General features: G+C 47.1%; 1 protein-coding gene across 30 annotated transcripts in view; it reads right to left on the bottom strand.

Annotated features, from left to right (window-relative positions):
* The window catches only part of DTNB (dystrobrevin beta), a 267328-nt gene that overhangs the window by 175919 nt on the left and 70564 nt on the right, over positions 1–20845 (bottom strand). The window lies entirely within an intron of this gene.

The following is a 20845-nucleotide window of genomic DNA, read 5'->3' as shown; positions in this document are numbered from 1 at the left end:
CTCAGGCCTCAGTAACTGAAACTCATCCAATAAAACTGGACCAGATGGTGCTCTGAACGCCTCTACCAATGGAACTGCATTAATGGTGGTGTCCAATTCATGACGAATCTGAGTGACTTTATCCTCAAAGAGCCGTGCAAACTCGTCACAGCATGCTACCAAGGGTTCCACCATCTCTCTCCCTGGCCCAGAATGTAACAGGCCGCGAACCACTCGGAAAAGCTCTGCTGGACGACACTGAGAAGATGCAATGCTGGTAGAAAAGAACTGTCTCTTTGCCACCCTCACCGCCACAGAGTAGGCTCGATAATGGGCTCTTACCTGTGTTCGGTCAGACTCAGCACGAGTTTTCCTCCACCTGCGTTCTAGCCATCTCCCCTCTTGCTTCACTGCCCTCAGCTCAGGTGTATACCAAGGAGCTGGCCGGGCTCTGCTCAGAGGGAGAGGGCGCTTGGGCGCGATCGTGTCAGCCGCCCGAGTCATCTCTGCATTCCCCAAAGCGACCTGGGCTTCGACAGGAGCACAGCCATACCAGCAGGAAAATCCCCCAGAGCCCTCTGGAATCCATCGGAATCCCTTAATCTCCGGGGGCGGACCATTTTAATAGGTCCCCCACCCTTGCAGAGGGGAAAGGCCGCCAGGAGTCTAAACCTCCTAATAAAGTACTAGTGTTTAGGATACAAATCTGAGAAAATGGGAGGACAAAATTGGGACTTTTTCCCCTCATGACTAAATTAACACATTATTATAGTAATGAAGATAAAGGACAAAGTGTGTCTCCTTCAAAAGAAAAAAATTTTTTTTGCTGCTGTGCTGCCAAATTTTGGGAGCAAATCACTGTGTTTTCCCACTGTGCTAGTTAGGCGCGCAAGCGTTTGTCCACGCTGATGCAATGTCATTAGCGCTAGTGGTGAGACACCGTTGGTTACTACCCAGAACCACAGCACATGGGAAGTGCCTTTATTTGTTTTTGTTCCATGCAATTGCTCCAATACTTGTTTCGGCAAAAAAAATTACCTTGAGTAATGATAAAAAGAGGCTGTGCACAGAAGCTGGGGGAAGAATGGAAGAGTATACACATCCGTTTGCTTTGCTTCCTGCCTTATTAACTCAAAAACTCCGCCCCAGCAGGATTCCTGCATTTGTACCTGGACAGGGTCTGCCCTCTGCTGGATAAATGTTACATAAAATTTAAACATTTCAGAAACATCACTTCATAGAATCATAGAAGTGTAATTCAGGAGTGTAATTCTATGAAATTAAAGCCCACTATAAACACTAGGACAATTAATGTATACTATTAAGTATGTTTCAAGCATTTCTGAAGGATGCAATGCATCCCTGAAGGGCAGCCTGTTCCTGGATGAACCTGCTCAGCAGCTGAGATTTTCACCCAGACCCGTCTCTGGATATCCTCAACGGCAGAGGAGAGGAAAGAGCCTCCTTTGGGGCTAAAAGCCAGTTGTGGCACCCTCTCCCAGGGAGGTCTGCCTGGAGCCTATTGAACATTTCATGCCTGCACATCTCACACCCCACACCACTCACCCTGCCTCCTGCAACTCTTTTTCTCAGGACTGTTTCTTCAACTCCTGAACATTTCCCTGTTTTATCTCTTTATTAGCTTAGCTGCTGCTCCCCTTGGAAAGTGAGATCTTCTCAAATTTGTCCACATCTGTCGTGAAACACAGTGGCCAAACCTGGGCAAGTCACTCCAGGGCTGTGTTTCCACACTATCGCCTTCACTTCTTTTCCAACTTTATTGTGCTGTTTCCCCAAGCGCATTTTCTCTCATGTGTTTCCATTTCCCAAAGGGACCACGGAGCCCTATGTTATTCTCTTGATGGCCGGGTGGAGCCTTTTTGGAGTGGGTTGGGTCTGCTTATCCCATCTGTTTTCCTGCCTCCTCCTGTTTCCGATTCCCCCATCCCTCACCCCCTCTGCCCCGCTGAAGTTTCCCCGCCCTGGCCAGTCTCCTCCTTGCCTTCCCAGCCCTTTTGGTTTGCTTTAGAGAAGGAGCGAAAAATCAAAGCACCGTGTCTGGAGCATCCCCCCTCCCCTTTAAACCTTCCTTGTTGCCCCTGAAATGGGGATTTAAAGCACAATTGTGCATTAATGAAGTGGCAAAAAATCAAAGCACCGTGTCTGGAGCATCCCACACCTCTTTAAACTTTCTTTCTTGCCCCTAAAACAGGTGCTTATGTGTGAATCTTTTCATCTCTGCCTGACTGCTCCCTCCAGGATCATCTCCCCCTCTCTGTGGGTGGGCTCTCCCACGCTGGAGGCACTCAAGACGAGGCTGGACAGCCACCTGTCGGGGATGCTCTGACTTGGACTCCTGCACTGAGCAGGCGGCTGGACCCAACGGTCTTATAGGCCCCTTCCAACCCTGCTATTCTATGATGCTGTGATTCTCCTTCACACAACGTCAGTGTTCCCGCCTCCTTGGACATGTTTCCAGGACAACAGAAGGAGAAGCTAATGGAGGAGTATGGGATTTTTAAAAAGGCTTTCCCCTTCTCCCCCCCTTTATCCTTTCTCCTGAAAGTCCAGATGCACCTGCATTTCAGGAGCAAGCCTCATTGAGCACAATGGAAGTTATTTCCAAGTAGACACACATATGCTTGTGCTAGGAAAGGTGGCGGGGGGGGGGGGAGAACACAAAGAGGGAAACTAGCCCCCATTTTAACCCAGAGGACCTCACTGACCACAATGGGAGTTACAAGACAGTAATGGCTTTGTTGTGGGAAAGAGAGCAAAACCAGCCCCCATTTTAATGCACAGGATCTCTATTTGGAAGCTGTGAAGGAGTTACATCCTAAGGCAATGGACCGAAGCCTCGAGATCTCGCTTAATCGCATTTAAGGAATTGGGCTTAAAAGTATGCCATTTCAATTGAGGAGGAATCTCTGTAAGTTCTGATGTAGGCATTCAAAAGCAAGTCTCATTCAGTACAATGGCGGTTACTTCTGCGGAGACACTAATAGGTTTGTTGTGGGAAAGAGAGTAGTAAAGACAAAGGCAGAATCCAGCCCCCATTGTAACCCACAGGATAGCTATAATGAAGCTGCTAAGTACTTGCGTAGCTTAAATGCATTTAAGGAACTGGGCTTTAATGTGTGCTATTTCAATTGAGGGGGAATCTCAGCCTCATGCACAGCAATGGGAGTTACTTCTGAGGAGACACTAATGGGTTAGTTGTGGGAAAGAGACCGAAACAGGCCCCCATTTTAACGCACAGGATCTCTATTTGGAAGCTGTGAAGGAGTTACGTCTTAAGGCTGGACGGAAGCCTCGAGATCGCACTTAATCGCATTTCAAGAACGGAGGGCTTTGATATGTGCCGTGTCATTGAGGGGCTTCTCTGTCACTTCTGTGGCCATTGAGAGGGCCAGCCTCATTCAGCACAATGGGAGAACTCCCCGCCCCTTGACTGGGGTCATGGGCTGTGTTCTAGTGCTTATTTTCAATTATGTTTTAAAAGTTGGTACCTCAGCATCCTGTTCCAAAACAGCAAAGAAACTTCCAGAAAACAGGGAGGGAACTGAGGTCAGAAAGGCACACCCACAAAGGCCGGGCTACATGCCCCATAGGCAGGGCTAAGACAGTGAACCCAGTGCGATTGTGGGAACAGGTCAATAATGGAGCTGCCATAACCGGGAAAAGTCGGACTATAAGCAGTATCAGAAGAAGCGGTTTTTCAGCGATAAAAGGCGACACTGGGGCTGAATGGCCATGACATCATGGAACCACAGAGACCCCACGGCGCAGGCAGGTTGGAGTGAATCGCTGGTGGAAACACAGCCCAGATAAGATCTCAGCTGATTAAGGAGACACATGTTGTTAATCCGCAGGGCTCAGTCCTGGGCCCAGTGCTCTTCAACATTTTTATGAATGACTTGGAGGAGGAGGTGCAGGGAATGCTGATCACATTTGCAGATGACACAAAATTGGGCGGGATAGCTAATACTCTGGAAGACAGAAACAAAATTCAAAGTGATCTGGATAGACTGGAGCGCTGGGCAGAAAACAACAGAATGACATTTCATACGGATAAATACCAAGTTCTGCACCTAGGAAAAAGAAACCAAATGCACAGTTACAAGATGGGGGATACGTGGCTCAACAACACAACAAGTGAGAAGGATCTTGGAATTGTTGTCGTCACAAGATGAGTATGAGCCAACAATGTGATGTGGCTGCAAAAAAGACAAATGCTGTTTGGGGCTGCATTAATAGAAGCATAGCTTCCAAATCCCGGGAAGTACTAGTTCCCCTCTACTCAGCACTGGTTAGGCCTCATCTGGAGACCTGTGTCCAGTTCTGGGCACCACACTTTAAGAAGGATGCAGACAAAGTGGAGAGGGTTCAGAGGAGGGCAACAAAGGTGAACAGGGGACTGGAAACAAAGCCCTATGCAGAGACACTGAAAGAACTGGGCATATTTAGCCTTGAGAAGAGAAGACTGAGGGGAGACATGACAGCGCTCTTCAAGTACTTGGAAGGTTGTCACAGAGAGGAAGGCCAGGATCACTTCTCGATCATCCTAGAATGCAGGACACGGAATTATGGGCTCAAGTGACAGGAAGCCAGATTCTGTCTGAACATCAGTAGAAACATCAGTAGAAGTTGAAACTTCCTGACTGTTAGAGCATTCCTAGGAAGGTGGTGTCAGGGTGGAAACTGAGCCAACAGAACCCCAGAGCAGGTCTGATTCTGAGAAGGATCAGCAATCCGTGGGAGAGGAGCCAGCTCATCCCTCACAGGCACAGCAGCTGGCAGAAATTCCTCCTGCCGGCATTCCTGAGATAGATAGCGATCCTAGCAGTGAGAAAGTGCGGGAGGGGGGCTTGCTAGACGCTCGACGCAGGGAGCGACGAGCGATGGAGGGCGTGGAAAGGAGGCGTAGCGCCCGTTTGGCCGCAAGCAACAGCCGCCTCCCATGGATCCAAGGGAAAGAGGGAGGACCTCTCCCTAGCCCATAAGTTCAGGGTCTTCAAGTGACTCTCCTTCAAACAGGGATCAGCTGCCTACTCGGAGCATAGGCTACTGTGCTGTTCATTGCTTAGTCGCTGGTGATTAGCATCTGAAAGAGTCATTAAGTTGTAAAAGAATTAAAGCCTTGAAAAGAATCCTTTCGTCTGTGTCTTGAGTTGGCTGTTGGAGTGTACTGAAAGAGGCCACTAGGGCGCTCCTGACAGGTGGTGGGCTCTCCCACACTGGAGGCGTTCAAGACGAGGCTGGACAGCCATCTGTCAGGGGTGCTCTGACTTGGATTCCTGCATTGAGCAGGGGGTTGGACTCGATGGCCTTGTAGGCCCCTTCCAGCCCTACTGTTCTATGATTCTATCATCCCTATAGTGCCCACCCTTCTGAGCATGATCTGTTTTTATTTAGATGCAGAAGGACACTAATGAAGGGAATTGGGCACACACACCCTGCAACCCCCTAAGGCTATCCCCCCCAACAAGATTTTTGAAGGTTGCTGCATTAGGTGCAGCCCATCAATTTTATTTTGTTGTTTGCTTCTTTTCCTGTGTTTCTATGCTGTAATTGATCCTTAACTTCATTGTTTTAGCCTTGTTGCAAGCTGTCTTGGGTGTTCAAATCTGATACAAAAAGGTGAGTTTTTAAATAAATAAGGCTGGTGGCCCATTTTCACAGCCAGGTATATGCTGGGATAATCCCCCCCCCTTCACTTCCAATTCTGTTTCAAGGATTAATCTGAAGAGGCTGAGCATTAAAAGGCAGTCAACAATCCCTGGTAAAACCTTGTTTTGCCTCCTTTTGATTGTGAGACAGGAGAGCATTTAAACAAGCACTTGCTTTAAAGTGGCTCTCAGTGCGTCGTTTTAACAGCTAGCTTTGAAAACAACAGCACGTATGCATGCTTTGATGCTCCAGGAAATATAGGTCATGTAATGTATTCCTACTATCAGGGCGCATCGTTGCATTGCTATTCTGTTACGCCTCACCTCAAGCGGAGGGGAGAGAGACTCTGCTGCGTTTGCCATCAGGCTGTGGCTGTTTCCACCTGCCTTCCCCAACACCTAAAGGAGCTACTCTACTTTGGGGGGGTGCACGCGCACGCGCGTGCGTGTGTGTGTGTGTGTGAGTGAGAGAGAGAGAGAGAGAGAGAGAGAGAGAGAGAGGTGGGGGGAAGGTGTTCGTGCTGCCTTCAGCATTACCCCCTGGACATCTGCTTAAGACAGGGGTCCTTAACGAGCACTTGCAAGGACCTCCAATGGTTCCCACAAAGCTTTCCACTCCCTGCCCCACTTCAAAAATGTATTTTAAATAAAAATAATGTTGAAGAATGTTAGGGCACCATGTTCTCCTTCCTCTTCCTGACCCTTCCACTGATCAGCTGTTTCACAGGCAGGAAGAGAAGGAAAGAGTTGCTTTCTGGCCCGCCCAATCTTCTTCCGCCCACACCAACCTTTCTCTTTTGCACTGTCTCTTCGCTCCCATAAGAGCCTTGCTCCTTCTCTCGCCCTGCATTGCTTTTCTCTCCTCCCTCCCAGTCCATAGCCTTGCTCTTTCTCTCTACCCGCCACCCCTTTCACTCTGTTTCTCCTCTCTCCTAGCCTCTAGTGTCACTCTTTCTCTCCCCATGCCTTGCTTTTCCCTCCTCCCAGTCCTCTAGCCTCACTCTTTCTCCCACTGTTTCACCCTCCCTCCCAGCACCTAGATTTGCTCTTTTTCTCTCCCTTCCCACCCCCTTTTCTTGTTCTTCATACACACATGGTGGAGAATGGAGTGGCTGAGCCTGGGATCAAGGCAGTGAAAACTTTTTCTTTCCTTTTGGAGCTGTGGCATTTTCCTTTACTCTGGGGCTGGAGGGAAGTGTGTGTGTGTGTGTGTGTGTGTGTGTGTATAGGATGAGCAAAGCAATCCTGTGTAGGTCTACTCAGAAATAATTCCCATTGGGCCCCAAGTAAGCATGCATAAGATTGCAATCTTAAATGGGTATTTTTTTTGTGCTTTTGTGGGGTCAAATATGTGAATTGGCTTTAGCGTTCACACCCTTTCTCTTCTTGTACTCAGTTTCTTGGGTGAACTACTTGTCCTCTGACTAGCCAGGCCCTACAGCAGCCATTATGTGACTAGCCATATCCTCTGTGGGGGCCATTTTGTGGTGGTGCCCATGGCAGTTTCTCAAATTCCCAAACGTGCCAATGGAGACCCTTGGCCTAGAGAGAGGCTTTGTCCCTCTTAACTTTCTTAGGCAGCCAGGAGGGGAGCTGCCCTGGGGATGGCAGGGCTCTTTCACGCCTCAGGACATGGGATTCCAGAGAGAGGAGGGTCTCCTTCTGTTGCCTGAGGATGGGGTGCCTGACAGGCCTCAAGGCTGTTTTGTTTTGGTTTTGCTGCGAGGTTGATGTGGGCGAGGTGGCTTATTGTTAGTCATCTTAATATGAACTGTTCATCGAATTGCTTAATGCGAGTATAATGTTGATGTTCTCATTACTGGATCTTGTTAACTGCCCTCTCATTTAAACTTCTTATATGTTTTAAATGAACTGTAAATGAGCTTATTTATCTATTTTTTACGTTTCTGTACCACCCAATAGCTGGAGCTCTGTTAATGTTCTGTTTATAATATATTTTAGTTACAGTTATTATATAAGTTTGCTCTGTGAACCTCTTTGAACACAACACATTGTGAAAAATGCGGTCAACAAATAAACTATGACTAATCTCTCTCTCTTTCTGCTGTGCCTCACAATCGCTGCATTTATTATACAGAACAAATACCCGCTTTGTTTCCAGCCTAATTTGTGCACCTCACCAAGCAGGCTCCTGAGCATGGATGCTTGTGTCAGATTAGTTTAGGTTTCTAGGGTGCAGCTGGACTCTATCTTTTTTTAATGAGAGGGTCATCGGCGATATGCTGGAATACTTCACAGAGAGGTGCAATAGCCTAGACTGGCAGCAAAGCTAGATTGCTAATGCACCCCAGGGTTCCTTGTTCATGTGGAAAGGGCTTACAATCTCCAAGAAATAACAATGTCTCACCTGAATCAGGAGGGACAGGCATTTTTCTTCCCCAAAATGGAGCATAGAATCATAGAATAGTAGGGTTGGAAGGGGCCTACAAGACCATCGAGTCCAACCCCCTGCTCAGTGCAGGAATCCAAGTCAGAGCATCCCTGGCAGGTGGCTGTCCAGCCTCGTCTTGAAGGCCTCCAGTGTGGGAGAGCCCACCACCTCCCTAGGGAATGGGTTCCATTGTCGTATTGCTCTAACAGTCAGGAAATTTTTCCTGATGTTCAGCGAGAATCTGGCCTCCTGTCACTTGAGCCCATTCTTCCGTGTCCTGCATTCTGGGATGTTCGAGAAGAGATCCTGGCCTTCCTCTCTGTGGCAGTCTTTCAAGCACCCTTATTATGGCACTTTTCTTGACCAGGTAAGCCAGTACTAATGGCAGGTTACCTGGGGAGTGCAATACAACACTTGGGGCAGTTTAGCTTAGAGAAAAGGTGAGTAATGGGGGAGGCAACATGACAGAGGTGTCTAAAATTATACATGGGGACTTCCCAGAGGCTGCTGGTTGGCCCCTGCAGGGAGGCCGGATGCTGGCTCTTTGGTCTGTTCCAGCTGCAGGCTCTTGTTCTGTTCTTCAGGATTTTTAGTGCAATGTCCTGCATGCCCCCTTTCTGAGACCAGCCTGACCACAGCCAGTTTCCATCAAAGCAAGGAGCATTTCCTGGTGTCCTCAGAGATTCACCATTGTTGTTGTTCAGTCGTTCAGTCGTGTCCGACTCTTCGTGACCCCATGAACCATAGCACGCCAGGCCTTCCTGTCCTGCGCTCTCTCCCGGAGCGTGCTCAAGTTCATATTCATTGCATCCGTGATGCTATCTAGCCATCTCATCCTCTGCCGTCCCCTTCTCCTTTTGCCTTCAGTCTTTCCCAGCATCAGGGTCTTTTCCAGGGAGTTTTCTCTTCGCATTAGGTGGCCAAAATATTGGAGCTTCAGCTTCATTATCTGTCCTTCCAATGAGCACTCAGGGTTGATTTCCTTTAGGATGGACTGATTTGACCTCCTTGCAGTCCAGGGCACTCGTAAGAGTCTTCTCCAGCACCACAGTTCGAAAGCATCAATTCTTCGGCGCTCAGCCTTCCTTATAGTCCAGCTCTCACAGCCATACATTACTACTGGGAAAACCATAGCTTTGATTAGATGGACCTTTGTCGGCAAGGTGATGTCTCTGCTTCTTACTATGCTGTCTAGGTTGGCCATAGCTTTCCTCCCAAGCAGCAAGCGTCTTTTAATGTCATGGCTACAGTCACCATCTGCGGTGATCTTGGAGCCCAAGAAAGTAAAATCTGTCACTGCTTCCATTTCTTCCCCTTCTATATGCCAGGAAGTGATGGGGCCAGATGCCATGATCTTCGTTTTTTTAATGTTGAGTTTCAAACCAGCTTTTGCACTCTCCTCTTTCACCCTCAACAAGAGGCTCTTTAGATCCTCTTCGCTTTCTGCCATGAGGGTGGTATCGTCTGCATATCGGAGGTTGTTGATAATTCTCCCAGCAATCTTAATTCCGACCTCTGATTCATCCAACCCGGCATTTCTCATGATGTACTCTGCATATAAGTTAAATAAGCAGGGTGACAATATGCAGCCTTGTCGTACTCCTTTCCCAATTTTGAACCAATCGGTTGTTCCATGTCTGGTTCTGACTGTTGCTTCTTGACCCTCGTACAGGTTTCTCAGGAGACAGGTAAGGTGGTCTGGTACTCCCATCACTTTCAGAATTTGCCACAGTTTGTTGTGATCCACACAATCAAAGGCTTTAGCGTAGTCAATGAAGCAGAAATAGACGTTTTTCTGGAATTCTCTTGCTTTCTCCATGATGCAGCGAATGTTGGCGATTTGATCTCTAGTTCCTCTGCCTCTTCGAAACCCAGCTTGTACTTCCGGTAGTTCTCGGTTCGCATACTGCTGAAGCCTAGCTTGTAGGATTTTGAGCATCACCTTGCTGGCATGTGAAATGAGCGCAATTGTGCAGTAGTTTGAACACTCTTTGGTGTTGCCCTTCTTTGGAATTGGAATGTAAACTGACCTTTTCCAGTCTTGTGGCCACTGTTGAGCGTTCCAGATTTGTTGGCATATTGAATGCAGCACTTTAACAGCATCATCTTTTAGGATTTTAAATAGCTCGGCTGGAATACTGTCATCTCCGCTAGCTTTGTTGTTACTAATGCTTCCTAAGGCCCACTTGACTTCACTCTCTAGGATGTCCGGCTCAAGTTCAGTGACCGCGCTATCATGGCTATCAGGGACATTCAGATCTTTCCTGTATAGTTCTTCTGTGTATTCTTGCCACCTCTTCTTAATCTCATCTGCTTCTGTTAAGTCCCTGCCTTCTTTGTCCTTTATCATGCCCGTCTTTGCACAAAACGTTCCCTTGAGATCTCCAATTTTCTTGAAGAGATCTCTAGTCTTTCCCATTCTGTTGTTTTCCTCGATTTCTTTGCATTGTTCATTTAAGAAGGCCTTCTTGTCTCTCCTTGCTATTCTCTGGAACTCTGCATTCAGTTGGGTATATCTTCCCCTTTCTCCCTTGCTTTTCGCTTCCCTTCTTTCGTGAGCTACTTATAAAGCGTCATCAGACAGCCACTTGGCTTTCTTGCATTTCTTTTTCTTTGGGATGGATTGAGTTGCTGCCTCCTGAACAATGTTACGGACCTCCGTCCATAGTTCCTCAGGCACTCTATCTATCAGGTCTAATCCCTGAAATCTATTCCTCACCTCCACTGTATATTCATCAGGGATATGATTTAGGTCATACCTGAACGGTTTAGTGGTTTTCCCGACGTTCTTCAATTTAAGCCAGAATTTTGCAAGAAGCAGCTCATGATCTGAGCCACAGTCAGCTCCAGGTCTTGTTTTTACTGACTGTATGGAGCTTCTCCATCTTTGGCTGCAAAGGACATAATCAATCTGATTTCGATATTGACCATCTGGTGATGTCCATGTGTAGAGTCGCCTCTCGTGCTGTTGGAAAAGAGTGTTTGCTATGATCAGCATGTTCTCTTGGCAAAACTCTATTAGCTTTTGTCCTGCTTCATTTTGTACACCAAGGCCATGCCTGCCTGTTATCCCGGTGATTTCTTGACTTCCTACTTTAGCATTCCAATCCCCTATGATGAAGAGGACATCTTTTTTTGGTGTTAGTTCTAGAAGGTGTTGTAGGTCTTCATAGAACCGATCAACCTCAGCTTCTTCGGCCTCAGTGGTTGGGGCATAGACTTGAATTACTGTCATGTTGAATGGTTTGCCTTGGATTCGTACTGAGATCATTCTATCATTTTTAAGATTGTACCCCAGTACTGCTTTTCCCACCCTTTTGTTGACTATGAGTGCTACTCCATTTCTTCTAAGGGATTCTTGCCCACAATAGTAGATATGATGGTCACCTGAATTAAATTCGCCCATGCCTGTCCATTTTAGTTCGCTGATTCCCAAGGTGTCGATGTTCAATCTTGCCATCTCATGTTTGACCACCTCCAGCTTACCTTGATTCATTGATCTGACATTCCAGGTTCCTAAACAATATTGTTCTTTACAGCATCGGATTTTCTTTTCACCGCCAGACACATCCACAGCTGAGTGTCCTTTCGGGTTTGGCCCAGCCGCTTCACTCTTTCTGGCGCTACTTGGAAATACCCTCTGCTCTTCCCCAGTAGCATATTGGACACCTTCCGACCTGAGGGGCTCATCTTCCGGCGTCATATCTTTTAGCCTTGTGATACGTTCCATGGGGTTTTCTTGGCAAGAATACTGGAGTGGGTTGCCATTTCCTTCTCCAGTGGACCACATTTTGTCAGAACTCTCTACCATGACCTGTCCGTCTTGGGTGGCCCTGCACGGCATAGCTTATGGCTTCACTGAGTTACGCAAGCCCCTTCGCCACAACAAGGCAGTGATCCATGAAGGGGGAGATTCACCATACAGGACATACAGATCCGGAGGGCATCCCACCAATCCCTTTGTGAGCTTCAGCAGTTATACTTGATGCAACCCTGCTGCCAAAATGCACATGCCTCTCAGTCTACTCCAGCCCTGCAGCTGGCTTATCAAGAGAAGCACATCATGCCCCATTAGACTGACATGCACGCTCCCCCAGTTCATCCATGGCACTCTGCTCTGCTCAGCAAGTAGCTTAGCAGGAGGAACACCTTCAACAAGTGCAGTGACTAGTTCAGGGAGAGCTGGCCTGAAAATCTCTGCAGTGGATACACTTCACAAGCCGGAAAAGCAGTCTATGCCCTGGGAACATAGGAGACAACCTTATGCCGAGTCAGACCACTGATTCATCTAGACATCTGTTAACATGTTTAGCTCAGTCTGAAGATGTCGGGACTCTCTGCACGTAAAGCATGTGCTCTACCACTGAGCCATGGCCCTTTCCCACAACATGAGATCCCACAAGAACCTCAAGGCTGTTGCTCAGGGTAAAACAGTGACATTCCGAGGTTCATTCCGTTTTCCATTTTGAGAGCTTCCTGAAGCTCAGATCTGCTCTTTGTCTGACAACACAACTCAGCACATCTAGCAGAAATGCTGTTTAACCTAAGAGATGAGCTTCCAATAGACTTCGATTATATTCTGCAGTTCTTGAGGTCAGAAAAGAGTTGCTAACACCAAATGTTTATTCTCCATTTTAGAAAGCACCAACTTTCAGAAATAGAAAAGACAGGTTGCTACCTATAACTGTAGTTCTTCGAGTGGTCATCTGTGCATTCACATGTATGGGCTCTGCACCTGCATGGATCCTCGATTTGGGAAACTTCTACAGCTGAGGAAATTTGGGGGGGAACCCTTCCCCCACTGTCCCGTGCACATATTCCTAGTGGGTTCCCACCTCCTCTCTTAGTTCCTTGAGACTGACATTGCGGCCTCGTGACTGAGAGAAGTGTACACTTTGGTACCCAACACCAAACTCAAGTACAACACTCAAGTGGGGACGGTGGGTGGGTTGTGTGAATGCACAGATGACCACTCAGAGAACTACAAGTTACTGGTAGCAACTTGTCTTTCTTCTTCATGGTCTCTGTGCATCACATATATGGGTGATTAACAAGCTTACTTACAACAGAGGTGGGTCAGTGTCCTATTACAATATCAATGACAGGATGGCACAACCAAAGGTACAGTCAGCTCTCGCCCGAATGTCCAATCTGTAATGCTTGACAAAGGTGGATGGCGTCGACCATGTAGCTGCACAACAGAGCTCAGGAATAGGAACCCCTCTGTCAAATGCAACAGACATTGTGGATGAGTAAATGAATGTTATTTACCCTATGAATGTTATTGTCTGAGCAGGGGTCAATTGAGATTTCTTCATGTTGATGTATAGACGTAAAGAGTTGAGGAGACTGCAGGTCACCTCTATCGACCGTAGCAGTTGCAACCTCGTTGACACTACCAGGAGCCAGTTGCTGATGTAAGGGTAGACGTCTACACCTCTCAATCGAAGATGGGCACATACAGCTGCCATGCACTTGCTAAAGACCCTCGGAGCGGTGGCAAGGCCGAAAGGTAGAACACTGAATTGGTAAGCATTGGTACCGATGGCGAAGCGCAGGTAACGCTGATGGGAATGCTCTACTGCAGTGTGGAAGTAAGCGTCTTTGAGGTCAATAGAGGCAAACCAGTCTCCTCGGGAGAGGAGGGGGAGAATAGACACCAGTGTAGCCATGTGGAATTTCCAGGGCAAGATGTAACTGCTGATCGGCCTCAAGTCCATTATCAGTTGAAAACCACCATCCCTTTTTGGTACTGTGAAGTACTGGGAGTAAAGCCCGTCCATCAGTTGGTATTTCTCCTTTGTCCAGAAGCATCTGTACCTCTGCAAGAAGAGGGATAGACGGAGTGGTAACCTTCACGGTACCAAATGGAGGGATGGTGTCTATTTGATCCAATAACCTTCTCAAGACTACAGTCAACACCCAAGTGTCTGTCATGATGTCGCGCCATGCATGATGGTATTGCGCCAAGGACGTCCCGAAACCCAAAATCGGAAGGTTGAGAGGATGAACCGGCAGGAAGTCAAAGATGCTGTTTGCCTCTGGTATCCTCTTTCTTACGGTAATCGTGGGATCTGGAGGGCTGAAAAGGCCTGCTTTGTCTGCTAGGCTGTGGTCACTGTTGACCTACTCCAGCGTTGTATGGTTGATACTGCGGAGTGGAAGACTGGTGCCAGCGTCAATAGCGAGGCTGCTGTTGGTGCAGTAAGAACCTCATCCGGCGGGCTGTAGTCTGAGCGTTTTGAACTGTGTCCAATGATTTGCCTGTTTTAGAGTTAAAGAGACCCAGCCCATCAAATGGTAGATCTTTTACTATCCTCACCCTCGTTTCCTGAGGGAGGCCAGAGGATCAAAGCCAAGCATGGTGTCAAAGACCAATTGAGCTTACCTTTGAATTACAGTCTGTTTGATGGTGAGATGTATTTATCTGCTGCCTCGATAATTTCAGAGCTTCAGTTCGAAAAAGGCAACCCAGCTCCTTTTTTATTGTCTGGCAAAAAATCTAGGAGTTTGCCCACTTTATCCCACAAGAGGAATTGGTAGCCTGACATAGCCGCCTGATGGTTACTGATTTACAAACCCAGCGATGTGGATGAGTAAAGTCTCCTGCCAAGTAAATCAAGTCTTCATCCCTCTTTATCTGTGGGGGATTAATGTGCTTTCTTTGACCTGCCCTGTGCAGCTTCCACCACCATAGAGTTAGATGCAGGGTGCTTGAATAGATATTGTGCGTTAGTGTCCTGCAGACGGTACATACTCTCCAACCACTTCAATACCGGAGGTACTGTGGAAGGGGTATTCCATGATTGTTTTATGGTGTCGTTGAGAGTAGGAAGCAATGGAATAGCCACTGGCCTATGTGCATTTGTATTTACAGCGTCGAAAGCAGGATCCTGGATCAAAGGTGCCGCTTGCTGCGTTTCAAGTCCCAAGGCTTGTGCCATTCTAAGAACCTGGTCAGTAAATTGACCCAAATCCTCCGAGGGGGAAATGGATTTGTTGGTTCCAACCAGAGTTGTTGTTGTTGTTGTTCAATCGTTAAGTCGTGTCCGACTCTTCGTGACCCCATGGACCATAGCACACCAGGCCTTCCTGTCCCCCGCTCTCTCTCGGAGCATGCTCAAGTTCATATTCATTGCATCGGTGATGCTATCTAGCCATCTCATCCTCTGCCGTCCCCTTCTCCTTTTGCCTTCAATCTTTCCCAGCATCAGGGTCTTTTCCAGGGAGTTTTCTCTTCGCATTAGGTGGCCAAAATATTCAAGCTTCAGCTTCAGTATCTGTCCTTCCAATGAGCAGTCAGGGTTGATTTCCTTTAGGATTGACCGATTTGACCTCCTTGCCGTCCAGGGGACTCGTAAGAGTCTTCTCCAGCACCACAGTTCGAAAGCATCAATTCTTTGGCGCTCAGCCTTCCTTATAGTCCAGCTCTCACAGCCATATATTACTACTGGGAAAACCATAGCTTTGATTAGACAGACCTTTGTCGGCAAGGTGATGTCTCTGCTTCTTACTGTGCTGTCTAGGTTTGCCATAGCTTTCCTCCCAAGCAGCAAGCGTCTTTTAATTTCATGGCTACAGTCACCGTCTGCGGTGATCCTGGAGCCCAAGAAAATAAAATCTGTCACTGCTTCCATTTCTTCCCCTTCTATATGCCAGGAAGTGATGGGGCCAGATGCCATGATCTTCGTTTTTTTAATGTTGAGTTGAGTTTCAAACTAGCTTTTGCACTCTCCTCTTTCACCCTCAACTAGAGGCTCTTGAGATCCTCTTCGCCTTCTGCCATTAGGGTGGTATCGTCTGCATATTGGAGGTTGTTGATAATTCCCCCAGCAATCTTAATTCCGAGCTGTGATTCATCCAACCTGGCGTTTCTCATGATGTACTCTGCATATAAGTTCAATAAGCAGGGTGACAATATACAGCCTTGTTGTACTCCTTTCCCAATTTTGAACCAATCAGTTGTTCCATGTCTGGTTCTTAATGTTGCTTCTTGACCCTCGTACAGGTTTCTCAGGAGACAGGTAAGGTGGTCTGGTACTCCCATCTCTTTCAGAATTTGCCACAGTTTGTTGTGATCCACACAATCAAAGGCTTTAGCGTAGTCAATGAAGCAGAAATAGACGTTTTTCTGGAATTCTCTTGCTTTCTCCATGATGCAGCGAATGTTGGCGATTTGATCTCTAGTTCCTCTGCCTCTTCGAAACCGAGCTTGTACTTCCGGTAGTTCTCAGTTCAAATCCTGCTGAAGCCTAGCTTGTAGGATTTTGAGCATAACCTTGCTGGCATGTGAAATGAGCGCAATTGTGCGGTAGTTTGAACACTCTTTGGCGTTGCCCTTCTTTGGAATTGGAATGTAAACTGACCTTTTCCATTCTTGTGGCCACTGTTGAGTGTTCCAAATTTGTTGGCATACTGACTGCAGCACTTTAACAGCATCATCTTTTAGGATTTTAAATATCTCAGCTGGAAGACTGTCATCTCCGCTAGCTTTGTTGTTACTAATGCTTCCTAAGGCCCTCTTGACTTCACTCTCGAGGATGTCCGGCTCAAGTTCAGTGACCGCACTATCATGGCTATCAGGGACATTCAGATCTTTCCTGTATAGTTCTTCTGTGTATTCTTGCCACCTCTTCTTAACCTCATCTGCTTCTCTTAGGTCCCTGCCTTCTTTGTCCTTTATCATGCCCGTCTTTGCACAAAACGTTCCCTTGAGATCTCTGATTTTCTTGAAAAGATCTCTAGTCTTTCCCATTCTATTGTTTTCCTCAATTTCTTTGCATTGTTCATTTAAGAAGGCCTTCTTGTCTCTCCTTCCTATTCTCTGGAACTCTGCATTCAGTTGGATATATCTTCCCAGATCATCCCAGAGTGCAGGACACGGAATAATGGGCTCAAGTTACAGGAAGCCAGATTCCAGCTGAACATCAGGAAAAACTTCCTGACTGTAAGAGCAATATGACAATGGAACCAATTACCTGGGGAGGTGGTGGGCTCTCCCACACTGGAGGCCTTCAAGACGAGGCTGGACAGCCATTTGTCAGGGATGCTCTGACTTGGATTCCTGCATTGAGCAGGGGGTTGGACTCGATGGCCTTGTAGGCCCCTTCCAACCCTACTATTCTATGATTCTAGGCTCCATTTTGGGGAAGAAAAATGCCTGTTCCTCCTGATTCAGGAGAGACATTGTATGATTCTATGTTTCCCCTTTCTCCTTTGCTTTTCGCTTCCCTTCTTTCCTCAGCTACTTGTAAAGCCTCATCAGACAGCCACTTGGCTTTCTTGCATTTCTTTTTCTTTGGGATGGATTGAGTTGCTGCCTCCTGAACAATGTTACGGACCTCCATCCATAGTTCCTCAGGCACTCTGTCTATCAGGTCTAATCCCTGAAATCTATTCCTCACCTCCACTGTATATTCATAAGGGATATGATTTAGGTCATACCTGAATGGTTTAGTGGTTTTCCATATTTTCTTCAATTTAAGCCAGAATTTTGCAAGAAGCAGCTCATGATCTGAGCCACAGTCAGCTCCAGGTCTTGTTTTTACTGACTGTATGGAGCTTCTCCATCTTTGGCTGCAAAGGACATAATCAATCTGATTTCGATATTGACCATCTGGTGATGTCCATGTGTAGAGTCGCCTCTTGTGCTGTTGGAAAAGAGTGTTTGCTATGATCAGCGTGTTCTCTTGGCAAAACTCTATTAGCCTTTGTCCTGCTTCATTTTGTACACCAAGAGCATGCTTGCCTGTTATCCCAGTTATTTCTTGACTTCCTACTTTGGGTGTTAGTTCTAGAAGGTGTTGTAGGTCTTCCCAGAACCTATCAACCTCAGCTTCTTCGGCCTCAGTGGTTGGGGCATAGACTTGAATTACTGTCATGTTGAATGGTTTGCCTTGGATTCGTACTGAGATCATTCTATCGTTTTTAAGATTGTACCCCAGTACTGCTTTTTCCACCTTTTTATTGACTATGAGTGCTACTCTATTTCTTCTAAGGGATTCTTGCCCACAGTAGTAGATATGATGGTCACCTGAATTAAATTCACCCACGCTTGTCCATTTTAGTTCACTGATTTAGTTCGGCTTTGGCCCAGCTGCTTCACTCTTTCTGGCGCTACTTGGAAATACCCTCTGCTCTTCCCCAGTATATAGTATATTGGACACCTTCCGACCTGAGGGGCTCATCTTCCGGCGTCATCTCTTTTAGCCTTGTGATATGTTCCATGGGGTTTTCTTGGCAAGAATACTGGAGTGGGTTGCCATTTCCTTCTCCAGTGGACCACATTTTGTCAGAACTCTCTGCCATGACCTGTCCGTCTTGGGTGGCCCTGCACGGCATAGCTTATGGCTTCACTGAGTTACGCGAGCCCCTTCGCCACAACAAGGCAGTGATCCATGAAGGGGTCCCACCAGAGTATCTGGGGACAAAAGCGACAATGGCCTTGAGGATTGTGAAGATGAGTCAGACTCACACCTTTGTTCTCCGAGGTGCACGGTGGTGACTTAGAAGCAGGTTGAAGTACCGTAATTGTCCGAGGAAGTACCGACTGAAACAAGGTTTGTACTAGATACTGGTATTCTGGTGCTGGAAGTCGAATCAGAGGAGACCTATGCACAGGAGGAGGCAGACAAACCTGTGGAAAGGGCTGGAACAATTCTGCCGAATGCAGTAAAGGCTCTTTTGGGGCTGTCGATACAGTAGCAGGCGGCTTATGACGAGGATGCCTCTCTTCCCATCTTGGGTGCTCCATGAATGGATAATAGTGCCTCCCACTATTGTCATACTGAACCCATTGTCTTGGTCCTAAGGCACCATAGTGATACTGAGGTCTGTCCCATTTAGAACGGGGGACCTAGAGTGATCTTGGTACCAACGATGGTCTCGTCTGCTCAATTCATAAGACCTATGGTAAGATGTCAGGGAATATACAGATTCAGGTGAACGTGGGCGCCCATCCCACCTTGGCCGAGACAGACCTGGAGGGGGCTGATAAGGGGAACGTTCCCTAATTTCCCCCTCTGATATAGATGTTAACGGGGGTTCTGTCTGTGTTGCTGACACCATCCGAATAGGAGATGACAGGGGCGGCAACGTAGATATGGGTGGCTGTTGCGTTGAAGTCTGTACTCCCACGTGTCGATCCCGAGGTGTCGTTGGGATGGGAGCAGGAGGCTCATCTCGAACCAGCGTGCCCACTGGTGGCAACAAATGCCCCCGAGGTGACAAATCTGGCTTAATTGTTTTCACCCAGTCCCAAGTGGTATCAGAAACCTTTTTGCCCGACTTCTTTTTCTTATGTTCAGAAGTCGAAAGGGGAGACTTCTTTGAAATCTTCACTTTTTTTGAAAGTCTTTTTGCCAAAGTCAACCCCAAACACCAACCCATGTGGGGGGTCTTGGGTGCCTGGCGAAGCACGGCATTGAGGGGATTTGGACCCTGATGCCAAGGGCTGTAATATCACCAACTGTGTAGGGCAACGGCCTCCACCATTTTGCTAGGGCCCTTGACGGACTCTAACACCCTGTTCCATGAAGCCACCTTAAGCCGATCAGAGTGATTTTTCCTCACTTGTTTAGAGAAGGTGTTGCGGTGATGGCAAGTTTCTACAATATGCCCTTCTCCTAAGCAAAAAAGACAAAGATAGTGTCTATCTTTGTGTAGGAGCTTCGCTCCACAACAGGTGTATTCTTTGAAGGGCACCCAGAGGGCCATATGCCCATGAGGGCAGTCATGTAATACGCAAAACAGAACAAAAAATTTTTTTAGAAAAAAGACAGAAAAATGATAGAGTGAAAGTTTGAATAAAACTTCAGTGTTTTTTATAGATTAGAAGGTCACTTTGTCAGAGACAAAGAGAGAGAAGTTCCCCACGAGGCACACGCAATGACGGTCAAAGAGAACTGAGGATGGAGGCGGGAACCCACTAGGAATACGTGCATGGGACGGTGGGGGGAAGGCTCCTGCCAGCATTTCCTCAGCTTTAGAAGTTTCTCGAATCAAGGCTCCGTGCAGGCACAGAGCCCATATGTGTGATGAACAGAGACCATGAAGAAGAACCTCCATTTATTAACCATTTATCAGACCTCTATATCAAACCTATCTTTCTATTCCAAGCAAATAGAACTCTGCTACCAATAGTGTGAAAGAAGTCTATTTTTAAAGCTCAGTAGAAGGGCTTTTGCCCAACTGCCATTCAGATACATCTTCTATTTTCCTTCCCAGTCCTGCAGTAATTCTTACTTTGCTGTTTCTGCAAAACACAACCCAAACAATGCTTTTCTTAAGTTTCAACTTTTGCCTTGGGATTCATGACTTTATCCTCCCCATCCTGAGAGAGACTGCATGACTTGCTTGGTTCCACCCTCAGAAGGATCTTATAAAGAGGTGGCTGGTGCCTAAAGAGCTCTGTGCTTATGGGGAAAACCAGAATGCAACTGCTGGGTTGTCCACTGCATGGCTTCCAAGCTCAATTGGTGGTAAAGAAAAGTTTTGATTTTGATACCACGATCCTTGGAAACCCATGCTGCTTCAGGCCGCAGATGTTAACTCACACCAGTGGTCTCTGAAATGCTCCCTTCCATGACCTCTGCTGAGTTGTTCCATCATGGAAGCAGTAGTCCTGGGTAGTTTCTTGGATCATGCTAGCAAGGACTATTTTCCTGTTGTGCTAGTGGTCATTTCTGCTAGCACACTGTGTTTAGAGCTGATGGGTTGCCAGCATTGGATACCGTCCTATGAAGTTAGTTTTAAGAGGATAATCATAGCTCTGAACATATGGTCATTGCAATGTTAAACCCCTCAG

This window comes from Heloderma suspectum, chromosome 1, assembly GCF_057233095.1.
Source record: "Heloderma suspectum isolate Gila_16-S chromosome 1, 16-S_ref, whole genome shotgun sequence".
NCBI classification, from domain to species: Eukaryota; Metazoa; Chordata; class Lepidosauria; order Squamata; family Helodermatidae; genus Heloderma; species Heloderma suspectum.
This window is presented reverse-complemented; position numbering and strand designations above follow the sequence as displayed.